Source organism: Cyprinus carpio, chromosome B14 (genome assembly GCF_018340385.1).
Source record: "Cyprinus carpio isolate SPL01 chromosome B14, ASM1834038v1, whole genome shotgun sequence".
Taxonomy (NCBI): domain Eukaryota; kingdom Metazoa; phylum Chordata; class Actinopteri; order Cypriniformes; family Cyprinidae; genus Cyprinus; species Cyprinus carpio.
In genome coordinates this window covers 13,296,644-13,309,681 of record NC_056610.1, presented here as the reverse complement: position 1 = coordinate 13,309,681, position 13,038 = coordinate 13,296,644, and the positions used below count along the sequence as shown (strand labels likewise).

The window sequence follows — 13,038 nt, the reverse complement described above, 5'->3', positions numbered from 1 at the left end:
AGTTGTAAAAAGCAGTTGTACGTTAAAATATTTTTTGCTGTGGATTCTATGAAAAACCCCTGGACCACAAAACCAGTCTTAAGTCGCACGGGTATATTTGTAGCAATAGCCAAAAATACACTGTATGGATCAAAATTATTGATTTTTCTTTTATGCCAAAAATCATTAGGATATATCAAAACCTAATTTTTGATTAGTAAAGTGCATAAGGACTTAATTTTGACAACTTTATGGTACGGTTTTCTCAGTATTTTTATTTTTTATTTTTTTTGCACACTTGATTCCAGATTTTCAAATAGTTGTATCTCAGCCAAATAGTTTCCTGTCCTAACATACCAATACACCAATGAAAGCTTATTTATTCAGCTTTCAGATGATCTCAAACATATGTAGCATATGTATGTATATATATATATTTATTGATTAATATATAATATAGAATATATTTTTTTTTTTTTTTTTTTTTTTTTTGATTTCCATGATACAAGCATATTTCCTCAAATATTTGTCGACACTTTAAACCAGCTAAGACCATTAAAACTGGCCCATATGTCATTTGTACTTGCCTATCAAAAGTGTTCGTGCTTTGCTGCTCTTATTATAGAGGTAAACGGTTTACTCCTCCTCCAGGCCGCGGTTGGCAGCAGAGCGTCAAACACGAACATCGCTCCAGAAGAACAGATTCACGGCATCGCTTCAGGGACGTCTGCTGGTGAAGTGGTGTCAAAACAGGCAAGGAACATCATGTGTTATTTAATTTACGCGTTTGATATAGCCTTCTAAAATTCGTTCGAGGTCAGCACTAGACTGACATGCTTTAATAGCTTGGTTAGTGTCAAAGTACATGTTGAATTTTAGACTCGTTCTTATGGCTAGCTGTATTACCGGCTATGGTAACAAGCTAACTGTTTGTTTTGATCGTACAGTTGCTCATTAGTTTAGTGATCATTACAGTTTTCTTTAGTTAGATATAAATGTCTTTGCAGTGTATTATTTAAACAGTTAAAACAAATTGAGAATAATAGCTGGTGGCTATTTTGGCTCATCATTTTGCTGTGTTTGGGCTGCACAGCCCTGACCCCTGGCAGAGGCTTTTATATGTTTGTTTTGAACTGAAAAGTTCAAGGACGTTTATTCATGTTTATATTCATTCAGAGTCCTTTATGACTGATTAATTATGCGTCAATACAGTATTGCATTTTAGAGTGACATTTTATTCCAGTTGGGGTTAGCTGTGTACAAAGCATTTCAGTCTTTTTAGGCTGTTTATTTTTATGACAACAGACCTGTAACGTTAAGTCTAAATCCTTGGAATTATATCCTATGAGTGATCCTATGTTGAGTCAGACTTTTGGCTCAGATTTATGATCAGATCTTATCCCTGAAAATTATTTAAAGACCCATTAGCTTTATTTAATCAGCACTCAGTCACACAAACAAGTTGTTAGCTGTGAGGACCATTCAGTAGCAGGATTGCAGTATTGATTTTGGGTTTGTTTTTGTTTTTTATTTTTTGCTGTTTTTTGTGTGAGTGTGTGTGTGCGCGTGTGTGTGTGTGTGTGCGTGCGTGTGTGTTTGTGTGTGTGTGAAAGCTGTAACACTGTGCTGATGGAGCAGTGTGCTTGTGTGGAACGAGAGCTCGAGAAGGTGCTACACAGGTTTGTCACATATGGACATCAGTCAGAGGAAAGGCTGGATGATCTTCTGAGGAACGTCTGTGAGTTAAGAAGTCGATTGGTTGCCTATGGTGAGCTTAGAATCCACTTGAACACCAAATTTTGGGCTTTGGTGCAATACGATCATCTAGTAGTTTGGTTTCTATACCTTAGGCAATAAATCAGCCATGATGTTAATCTGTAATGGCCACATGGCCGACTACTGTATGTAAGTCTATAAGTATAACGTAGAAACTGGACAATATGGAAATCGTGTTTCTGCCATAGAATAAAAATTAAGAATTATAATAAGAATTATCTCACTTTATCTGATTTTTGCAACTGTGTCTAACTTTATCTGACTTTTTTCAATTCTTAGTTTATATCTTACAATTTTGTTTTTATCAAAATTGGAAGGTTATATATCACATTTCAGACTTTTCTTCTCAGAATTTGGAATTTATGTCTATATAATTATAATTGTGAGCAGTCAGAAGTGTGAGATATAAACACGCAATTGTAAGAACAAAAGTCAGAATTTTGAGATGAAAAAGTTGCATTTAATTTTTTTTCCATGTTATCAGCTTGTGTGAGTGATTCATAAGTCAGTGCTTGTGCATGAAAACAAGTCTAAAGAGGAGGAGGAGGAGGAGGAAGTCAACCAAGTGCTTTTAAAGCTTTGAAAAAAGCCAATTCAGTGTTGTTTGGTTTTTTCCACAATAGGTGTGTTACTTTAGATGCCGGCATAATATAGCCTGCAGTGCAAACAAACATACAAAAACACAGGAAAAACTGCATTTAGCTGTATAACCTCTAGCCCACACGTTAGATTTGTAGATGGTTATATAAGCATAACTCTGTTACAGAGATGAGTCACAGTAGCATACAGTATTGTTCAAAATAATAGCAGTACAATGTGACTAACCAGAATAATCAAGGTTTTTAGTATATTTTTTATTGCTACGTGGCAAACAAGTTACCAGTAGGTTCAGTAGATCTCAGAAACAAACAAGACCCAGCATTCATGATAGCACGCTCTTAAGGCTGTGCAATTGGGCAATTCGTTTGAAAGGGCGTGTGTTTCAAAAAAATAGATAGTGCCCACAACGCAATCTTGATGCTTGCACAACTGGGCAATTATTTGTAAGGGGTGTGTTGTACAAAAAAAATGTGTGTCTACCTTTGACTGTACAAACCAAAACTATTTTGTTCAAACATTTTTTTTTTTTCTTCTTGGATTATCAATCCCTGTGAACAAAAACTACTATTTAGTTGTTAATGACCAACGTTTTTTTAAAACTGTGCTTGACTCCTGTGTGGCAGGAGGTCAACCAATTTGTGGCACCTCTCAGCTGTTATTCCACTCCATGATTTCTTTACAAACATTCCACAATTCCATTCACATTTTCTTGGGTTTTTGCTTCAGAAACAGCATTTTTGATATCACCCAACGCCACGAAGTGTCTCAATTTTGGGTTAAGGTCTGGAGATTGGCTGCCACGAGCAACTCCCATAACGTGCTTGGGGTTTGTTGGTTTGGAACCAAGACTTTGCTACGTGTGGTTACTAGTGTGGTTTTTTGGGTCATTGTCTTGTTGAAACAACCATTTCAAGGGCAATGTTCGCTCTTCAGCATAGGGCAACATGCCCCTCTGCAAGTATTTTATACATATGCCAACTGATGCGCCTGATCCCCTGGTATGCGATAAATTAGGCCCACCAACACAGTAAGTAGTAGAACATTCCCTATATGCTGCTTTTCTACCGTCCATGCTTCACTTTCTTTCCTGTGTACTGTGGCTTGAATTCGAGTCAGTTGGTGGGCTCGTCTCCCACAAACTGCCCTGTGGCCCTTGGACCCAAAAAGAACAATTTTACTCTCGATCAGTCCACCAAAATGTTTTCCTCCATTCCTCTTTAGGCCAGTTGATGTGTTCTTATGGCAAATTGTAAAACCTCATTCTGCACATTAGCCTTTTTTATCACCCCAGGGACTTTGCGGTGGATTCTATGGAACATAGATTTGCTTCACACTAGACGTCTTCGGCTAAACTGTCACAGTACTCACAAGGTAACTCCAGAGACTGTCTTTTATCATCCATGGAGGTAATCATTGGCGGAGCCTTCTGCCCCTTCTGGTTTATTCTTACCTATCCATTTTGATGGTTGTCCGTCAGTTTTCTTCCACGTCCTTGTTTTGCTCCCCGTTCCCCGCCCTGGAGATCATTTAGCTGAAAGCCTATAATTTTTTGCACCTCTCTCTAGGTTTTCCCCGCTCTAATCCAACTTTTTAAGGATCAAAGACGCTGTTCTTCGAACAATGTCTTGAACGACCAATTCTCAGCTTCAAATGCTATGTTCAACAATTTTTGCACCACTTTTAATAGGGGCCTCCTTTTCTTTCCATGTGTCTTCTCAAAATTCATGACCTCAGTCGTTAAATGCAAGTCGCTGTTCTTAAGCTGAAACAATGTTCTTGACGACGCCATTTTCCCTCAAGCTTTTCAAGTGCATGTTCCAACAGTGTTTGCTTCGGATCCTTAATAGTTGGCCAATCCCTGATTGCACAGACCTGTTTTCTCTTTCACAAAATTTGATGACGCGTCAAGTGATTTGGAATTCACACTGCTATTTTTTTTTGACCACAAATAACGACAACCCCTTTCAACTATTCAAGCTAATTTGTCCCAATTGCACAGCCTTAAGAGCGTGGTGTGCGATCTCAGAATGCGTTTGGTCTCATTTGTTTTCTTAGAATCTACTGAACCTTACTGGTAAACTTGTTTGCCACGTAGCAAATAAAAAAATATACGAACAACATTGATTGTTCTGGTTTAGTCACATTGTACTGCTATTCTGTTTGAAAACAATACTGTAATTGTCTGTTTTTATCAGAGAGTTCACCGGGAGCGAGTTTGTTATATTTGCAGTCATACTGTCCGTTTCAAACTCTAGGTCAGGTCAAGAAGCAGTAATTTGGTCAGTTGCTATACATCAAACAATGGCCCAGTGCTGGCAACGGAAATCAAAGAAACCGGTGCAGATGCTTGCTCGGGGTCCAGTTCACAAAGACATCCATGGCAGTGTTGTCAAAGTGGGGAAAGCAATTGACAGGAGTTATAATTATGCAATCTTATTGTTTTAATTTATCACGTATTAAACAGGGATCAGTCTATTAAATGGAATTTTATATTTGTCAGGATTTCTATATTTGTGGGTTTTTTTATGATATGTGTTTTGAATTTTTGATATGTATTTTTTTTTTTACATTAAATTTAAATGACCAGAGGCTGGTACAGTATTGAAAGATATTTCCGGTTACTTTACCGTCCAAGTAAATATCCCACGGATTGTTGGTGTATCATCACCAGAGTGTTTTTTCCTTTGAAAAACACTTACTTATCACAACATTCCCAAGCATAATGTCCTTATTTTTTGTACTAGCACTAACATTTCATACAATTGAAGGTTTATTTTTTTTTTTTTTTTTTTTTTTTTTACCTTTAATACTTATAAAATACTAAATGCACAATTGTAGTACGTACTGCTTTTCTTGTACTCAGTAAAATCTTTGAATTTACTTTTTACCTTGAGCAAATGGGTAAGAAAGTTAATAGATTTTTCTAATAGTAATTAAAGATTAAATGATTTTTTAATAGTGAAACGTTTAGTGCAGTAAAAAAGTACAAGATTCTGCTTTTGACATTAAAGTTTTCCTACAGAGAAAGACACTGAATATTACATGACACTGGTGATTCAAAAGTACTTTTCCTTCAGAGGGTAGGAAAAATACTTGACTACTGTCCGCCTCTGCTAATGAAAGATAAAATATATTATGTTTGTCTGAATAAATATCTTATTATAAATCTTCAATCCCGTTCTTCCTCTTTTCCTGGTAGTTTACAGTTGCGTTATACATTTTCTGTGTGTTAAAAGTGAAAATGTGCACCTGTTTGATGATAAAATTTGACTTCAGATTTGAAATCAATCACCTCAAAGTTTTATGTTTAATATGTTTATTTTAAATGCTGTTCTCTTACACAGAATTTTGATGCGGAGGTGAGTGCGGTTGTAGCTGAGAATGCGTCTGGTCTCTCCAGAGAGGCCCAGCAGTACCTCAGTGAAACCATCGGATAGAACATCTTTTTTTTCTGGGAAAAAGAGAGATGTTGAGTGTTGCAGAGGATCTCTGTCAGGTAGGATTTTCTTTTGTATTATTAATAAATACTGTAAATATGAGTGTGTATTTCTGTAAAAATGGTTGTGATTCATATTTATGTGCTCTTGTGTGTTTTTCAGCTCTTGTATTTTGTTGACAATTTGACCCCAGCACTAACATATAGTGTTTCAATCTGACTTGACAGGAGTCTGGTGTAGTAATCGACATGAGCATGAAGCAGCCATTCCTGGAGCTCAACCGCATTCTAGAGCTCTTTAAAGAACCACAGTATCATAGACCCGCTTTAGAGTATGTTTCAAATCCTTTTGCTTTTCTACTAACTTTCCCTGATCGCTTATATGTATCGCTTTTATTTATTTAATTTTTTTTTTTTAAAGAAATTAATACTTTCATTTAGCTAGGACACATTAAATCAATCAAAAGTGACAGATATCTATAACGACATTTATAATGTCACAAAAGATTTCTGTAATAATGAACTAATGAGTTTTAAACTGATAATAAGACTCTAAACCTTTGGATGGTGTATCTATCCACATCCTCTCAGTCTTTAAACAGATATCTATAACGACATTTAGGCCATGAATGTTATTGGTGTGTGGCCTTTCTTTTGTTGTTTGTAGATTTAATGTTTTTTTTTGTAGCTGTTTGTTTGGTTGTTTTTTGGTTTTTTGATTCTTTAAACATAGTGACAAAATTTCAGTCGGCTGCTTGATCTAAAACCGCACCCTTCGCTTTCAAGCTCCACAGACTCTATGTTCATCAGCCCTGCTCAACGGCGGGCATCGGCAAACATCATGGAAGCTTTACAGTACGCACGGCATTTCCAACCATTTGCCTCGCAGCATCAGAGAGGTGAGGAAAGGTTCAGTCCAGAATTCATGACTAGGCTTGACTCCACAACTAGGCTTTAGTTTTGTGAACACATGGGTGGAACTGAAGCACCATTGAGGCTGTTTTACCAATAACATCACTGATGCAATTATTTTTTTTTGTTTTACATTACTTGATTATGTTTTTATTAATGTATTGTGTGGTGATCTTATGATTGTTTGTGTGTGCTCACTAGATATTCAGATCTTAATGGGTAGTCTAGTGTACCTCCGCCACGGGATCGAGAACTCTCCGTACCGCAGTCTGCTGGAGACAGATCAGTGGGCAGAGATCTGTAACATCTTCACACGAGATGCTTGCTCTCTTCTTGGACTCTCTGTGGAGTCCCCACTCAGTGTCAGGTCTGAAAAAAGCTCTGCTACAGTCTGCTTTTAAAAGTCCTAAGATTTCTACTGATCCTGTAGGATTTGCAATATGGTCCATAACCAATAATTTAATAGATGGTAGGACTAATTTAGGAACTACTAAATTCATTAATGTCTTTAAGTTTTATGCAAGTTTTACATGGTGATCACTGGAAAGGAATAAAACACAGGAGTCTCAAGGCATGCTTTTAAAATTCAAATATTACAAAGTTTTGACTTGAAATGCCACTTTTTGCAATGTCTATTCAGTGCTTTATTCGTCGGCATAATGTACCGTTAATAACTTTGGGGTAAGATTTTGAAAAAAGCCTCTTGTCTTGCTAAGATGGGATTTATTTAATTAAAAGTACAGTAAAAAGCAGTCATATTGGAAAATTATTGCAATTATTGAACATTTCTGTTTTCAGCTTTTAAAGGAGTCATATGAAATTGCTAAAAAGAACATTATTTTGTTATTTGGGATATCATATTAGTTAATTAGATTTAAATTAATCAATTTACAGACCTACTCTGTTTTAGACTTGCATGTTTGGAAATTTGTATTGAATGAATGACGAATGATTGATGTTTTATTACTGAATCCTCCATCAGTTTTGCGTCTGGCTGTATGGCGCTGCCTGTGCTCATGAACATCAAACAGGTTATTGAACAGAGACAGTGCAGTGGTGTTTGGACGCATAAGGATGAGCTGCCAGTAGGTCTCTTTCTTTCCCTTTAATGCTTTCGTTCAATGATATTCCTTTTTCTGAAGGTTTGAAACATTTCAAAGGTTTTGTTGAAATCACATGAATTGTTTTTACATTTGTTATAATTAGGGATGCACCATTCACTTACTAGAAGAACATTTACTGATGCTAATAGTTTGGTGGTTCTGTTTTTTTAAACTCTGATAATTATGAAACACAAATAATTAATTACGCAACAAAATAAACTGAATTATTTCTATAACATGTTTTCAACCTTTATTTAGCTAACACAAGGTGCTTTTATAGCTGAACTTTCATAATTCAAGACCAGCGAAGATATGGAAAATAAAGTGATTTTCATTTGTCAAATGTAAACCAATGAACTACCAAAATTAGGAATGATAAATTACACTTTTATTAATTTCCCTATTCAAGACTGTTCATGGTTTAAAAACACTGAAAAGCAAATAAATCAAGATTTTGATTACAGCTGGCTTGAGTAATTGCTCTGTGTCTGATGCTAGGTGCTAGATACCTACTTTTATTTGCTGATTTATCTGCTAATTATTATTATTAATAAATGTGGTCATTTTAAATACATTAATGCTTAATCTGTTCATCCTGGCTGTTTGTTTGTGTGTGTTTAGATTGAAATAGAACTGGGGAAGAAATGCTGGTATCACTCTGTGTTTGCCTGTCCTATCCTGAGGCAGCAGACTTCAGAGAGCAATCCACCCATGAAGCTCATCTGTGGGCATGTCATATCCAGAGACGCGCTTAACAAACTCACCAATGCTGGAAAGTAAGACTCTGACATATGCATCACATTCTACATTACGTTTAAAGTTTAATCAGTGCTAGCAAATAGACCCCAGACCTGATGCCTGATGGTTATTTAACAAGGGTTAAAATTACCGGTAAATTGCCGTAAAGAGATCATGTGTAAACAGGATCTTTTCAAAAATACCGACAGTGAAATTAAAGCACTTGTTCTTATCCGGGCGGATGAAGAAATTTGTCGTCATCTGAGAGGATCTGTTAGTGATGCAGTATGTTATTGTTGAATTAATGTTTAGATAAAATAACTAACGAGAGCAAGGCATTCAGAGGACAAAGAGTCAGGTCATCAGTAAACTGAAAACGTTGAGCCTTAAATATCTGAAAATAAACGAACATCATAAACAAAGTGGTAGTGGAAGAATTTCTTGGGCCTATTATGACTTTTGTTAATCTATTCGGGGGTCCAGCCACTCCACAAACCCTGTAGCTCTAACCAGTAGCTTGAATTCAGAGGAACCCCAAACTAGCGCGTGTGATGGAAGCATATAGTTCAGTATTTTGGTTTGTAGTCGTCTATTACAATGTCTCTGTGACAAATGCAGCTGCATTAATGTGAAAGTTTGAAACAAAAATGAAACCATGAACAAAAATACTGATCGCATATACCCCTCCATGTTTACGAATACAAGCGCATCTGTTTAGAGGTGTCACAAAATTTACCAGTATTTTGGAATGAGTCTGTGAATGGTGCTTTTCCGGAAAAAAGACGGAATGACGTTGACTGTGTGAACAGCACATTTTTTAATTTACCGGTAAAGTTGTTCCGGTAATTTTACGGCAATTTACTTGTATTACTGTGTGAAAGGGGCTAATAATTATTGTTACCTTGTAATTACACAAATTAGTACTGAGGTATATTATTTACTAACTACATGTATTTACTTTAGGGTTAGTTGCTTGGGTTAGTTTACAATAGTAACAAGGTCACCGTAAAATAAATTGTTATTAATTTCCATACATTTATTTTGATCTTTTATTCAGTATTGATGCTGATATTCCTTGCTTACAATGTCGTAAACTCTTTTTTTCTCAGGCTTAAATGCCCATATTGTCCAATGGAGCAGAATCCCTCAGATGCCAAACAGATCTTCTTCTGATGTCTTTTTTCGGAGTGTAGCTGAAAGTCATGTTAAAGGCTTCTTGGAGCCTCTTTTCGAATGATCCTCGTTCACAGGCATGACAAGCCTTCTGTGGCGGCTTCTCCCCCGCAGCGCCAACACCTCCCTCTCCAAAGCTTTTAGTTTACAGAGGTCGGTGGCCATGGCAACATACCTGTAGAACCCGAGTCAGTAAGTGTACCTAACGAGGAAAACGATCTTTGCAGATCATTCATTTGTTAACACAGCCTAGTATAAACAGGCTTTTACAAGAACGGATGTGTGTGTGTATTTCGCTTCCTCTCCATTTGTTTTAATTGCAGAGTATTTTTAAGTTTCCATGGTATAACGCCTCTCTTTTCTTTCTTTGTGACTCTTATTAAGCGAATGGGAGTGATGCATCTGTGTGGGTGACTTCTTGCCAGAATATATCCACAGTTTCCTCTTTTGAGATCACATTAAAATACATGAACGGGGATTCTTTGCAGGTGTACATGACAGAAAAGGATTTTCAGTATGTATATTAACAGTGACATAAGGACTGGTGGATTATAAATGAATCACATCTCTCTTTCCAATATAATAAAGGCTTAATTGGATCGAATGGCGTTTTGATTAGTGAGTCAGTGTGAATACTCATCAGAAATCTGAATCCAGTCTGATGTCTGAGAAAACCTCCTTGTCCAAGCCATGTGTGTGATTTGTGATGGTATAAATTTTCATTAGTATAATTACATATGTAATGTATTTAAATGCACACACAAATTGTTTTATCACAGAGTTGACTGGACTTACAGCTCCAGGCTTCTTCACTTACATAATCAAAATGGGTCTATGCGTCGATTCGAGAAATGCATCCTCTGCAGACAGTTGCATTAGCGATTGAACCTTTGCCAGTGTGACATACTGAAACTATATGTCCATTAATGTATGGATTAATGAGTTTCCGGGTGTTTCCCATCATCCCTGAATGTAAAGCTCACCCTGTTTATATCTGTATAGGTGACGGGAGACAGTGGAATAATATTTTGTCCGTCAGGATTTTCTTCAAATCCTCCCTGGCTTTAACACAATGTAACAGCTAATTGTTCGGTTCCACTTTAGGGATCAATATCTCAAAATGTGCACGCCGAAGCAGAATGTGGGTTTTTAAAATAGCCCTTTTGCTGTGATTGATTGAAAATGAAATTTGGAAACCTTGCCCTCAACAAGCTCTTCTGACAGATGTGATCCAGACCTGAGACCTAGAGAGAGAAAACCTTTACCAGTGATCTTTGACTTTATTGAAGGTCGGGCATGTACCAATGTACCAGCACAGCTTCGTTCTTCGGCAAATGATGTCTGATTTTATTTTTAATTTTATTTTTTTTGCTGTCTTCTTGTTTAAAGCCTTCAAGATGTGTGTAGGAGTGCTGTGTGGCCACTGACATGTGCTGATAATAAACGTTGTCTGATTTTTCTTTTAGTAGACAATCATTTATTACCTCCTGGAAATTTGTCAGATCAAAGCAGAGTACTGTGTGTTATAACATGAGTTTAAGGAAGTACTTTTTTGTTTTAGTTTCCATTCAGTGATTGCGTAATGACTCTGCTTTCTCTGCTAACAACTGCAAGGCAACTATTGTAAATATTTATCTTCTAACAGTACAATATGTTTATTATACTTGCATCTAAATAATAAAAAGATTTATACTCAACTTTTGAGTTTGTTGTCTGCCTCTACACACAATTCTCTCTACTAAAGTAATTTTTAACCATTAAAAGTCTTCAAGATGGTGGTGATGCATTAAGTACCTCAAAAATATATTCTACCATTTTTTTTAATATGCAATGTTATACATGCAATTTCAGTGTTTTTAAAAATTAAGATGTTTAAATGTTTTTACTGAAGATTTCTATTTCAAATATATGCTGTTTTATCAAATAATAACAAAAAAATGTATCATGGTTTCCACAAAAATATTAAGCAGCACATCTGTTTTCAATACTGATAATAGTAAACAAAGAATACTGGGGTTTTTGCTGCTGAAAATCAATAGAAATCAATCACAGGAATAATCTTAAATTGTAATACTACTTTATAATGCTGTTTTTACTGTATGTGATAACATAAATGCAGCTATGATGAGCATAAGAGACTTCTTTCAAAGCATAAAAATGTAAACCGACCCCAAACTTTTGAATGGTAGTGTTCATATCAATTGTTATAGGTCAATGATTTTCGGTGTATTCTTTGTTTTGTCTTGAAATTATAAACATAAAAATGCCTCCATACTGAAACAATTGAAAACAATAGCAAAATGGTTTAAATGAGATGTTGACCCTTTACTCCCACAAGAGGGAAACCTCAGTTCACTGGGGAATCTGTAAGGGCTTAAACTGAAGCAATGGATATATACATTACAGGAGTTAACTGGAAGTAGTTTTGCAGAAAAAAATGTCTTGATTTTCTTTATGCTATTAGTTTTTTTTAAAACAGACGTTGTAATAAAACATTGTCAGTCTGTCAAAATTATATTTGAAACTGTGATCACAGTGTAGGGCAAATGTAATTTTTCTTCCCATTAAGGAGCTCACTCTAAACCTCACAATCCTTAGTTAAAACTTTACAGGTTTTCACCTTACAGCGACTTCTGTGAGTTTCTATACAAACACCTGTTTCTTTAAAGAAACTGAGACTCTCCTATGTTGGCACACTAAGTTAGATGACCTCTGACCTGCTTTAAAAGAGCTTGACATTATAATGAACAATAGGGGGCAACGCTATGCATTCAAGAACAAGATAAAACGGCAGGATTTTTTCTTTTTGAAAACAAGGTCCACGTTTTATGTAACTTCTAAAAAAATAAATAACTTTTCTTTCAATTTTTGAAAGTTTAGACATCTAATTTTGACCCTGTCTGCCTTCTCTCAAACTTGATTTACCTTTTGCTTCTAAAGAAGCAACTTAAGTCTCTACCTGGAGACAGAATAGACTCCTTATTGTCCCTGTGACAATGGCCCATTCTGGTCTATCAAGCACTAAATCTGGATCTGATGTGCAGGGGCTTGTGGAGTCACATTCTTTGCAAGCCCACAAGGCTTGCAAAACTGTTCCTTAGATGTTTGTTAATTCATTTTTTTTTTTTTTTTTTGGTTAATTTTATATTTTATTATGCTTTTTGCTACACTGCTTAATTATCGTTTCTTCGCTCAATAGTTTTTTTCCTTATTTCCGTAAAAATATATTTTTTATATAATGGTATGCAAAAAATACAATATTTCTATTACAATGTGGAAATAACCGTCCTGTCTCTGTGACAGTCCTATAAATAGTAGAAT

The 13,038-nt window shown here is 35.8% G+C and overlaps 1 pseudogene; it reads left to right on the top strand.

The window, feature by feature from the left end:
* The first annotated feature begins 1,527 nt into the window (after positions 1-1,527).
* On the top strand, positions 1,528-11,414 carry LOC109102464 (annotated as a pseudogene).
* The last annotated feature ends 1,624 nt before the right edge of the window (positions 11,415-13,038 follow it).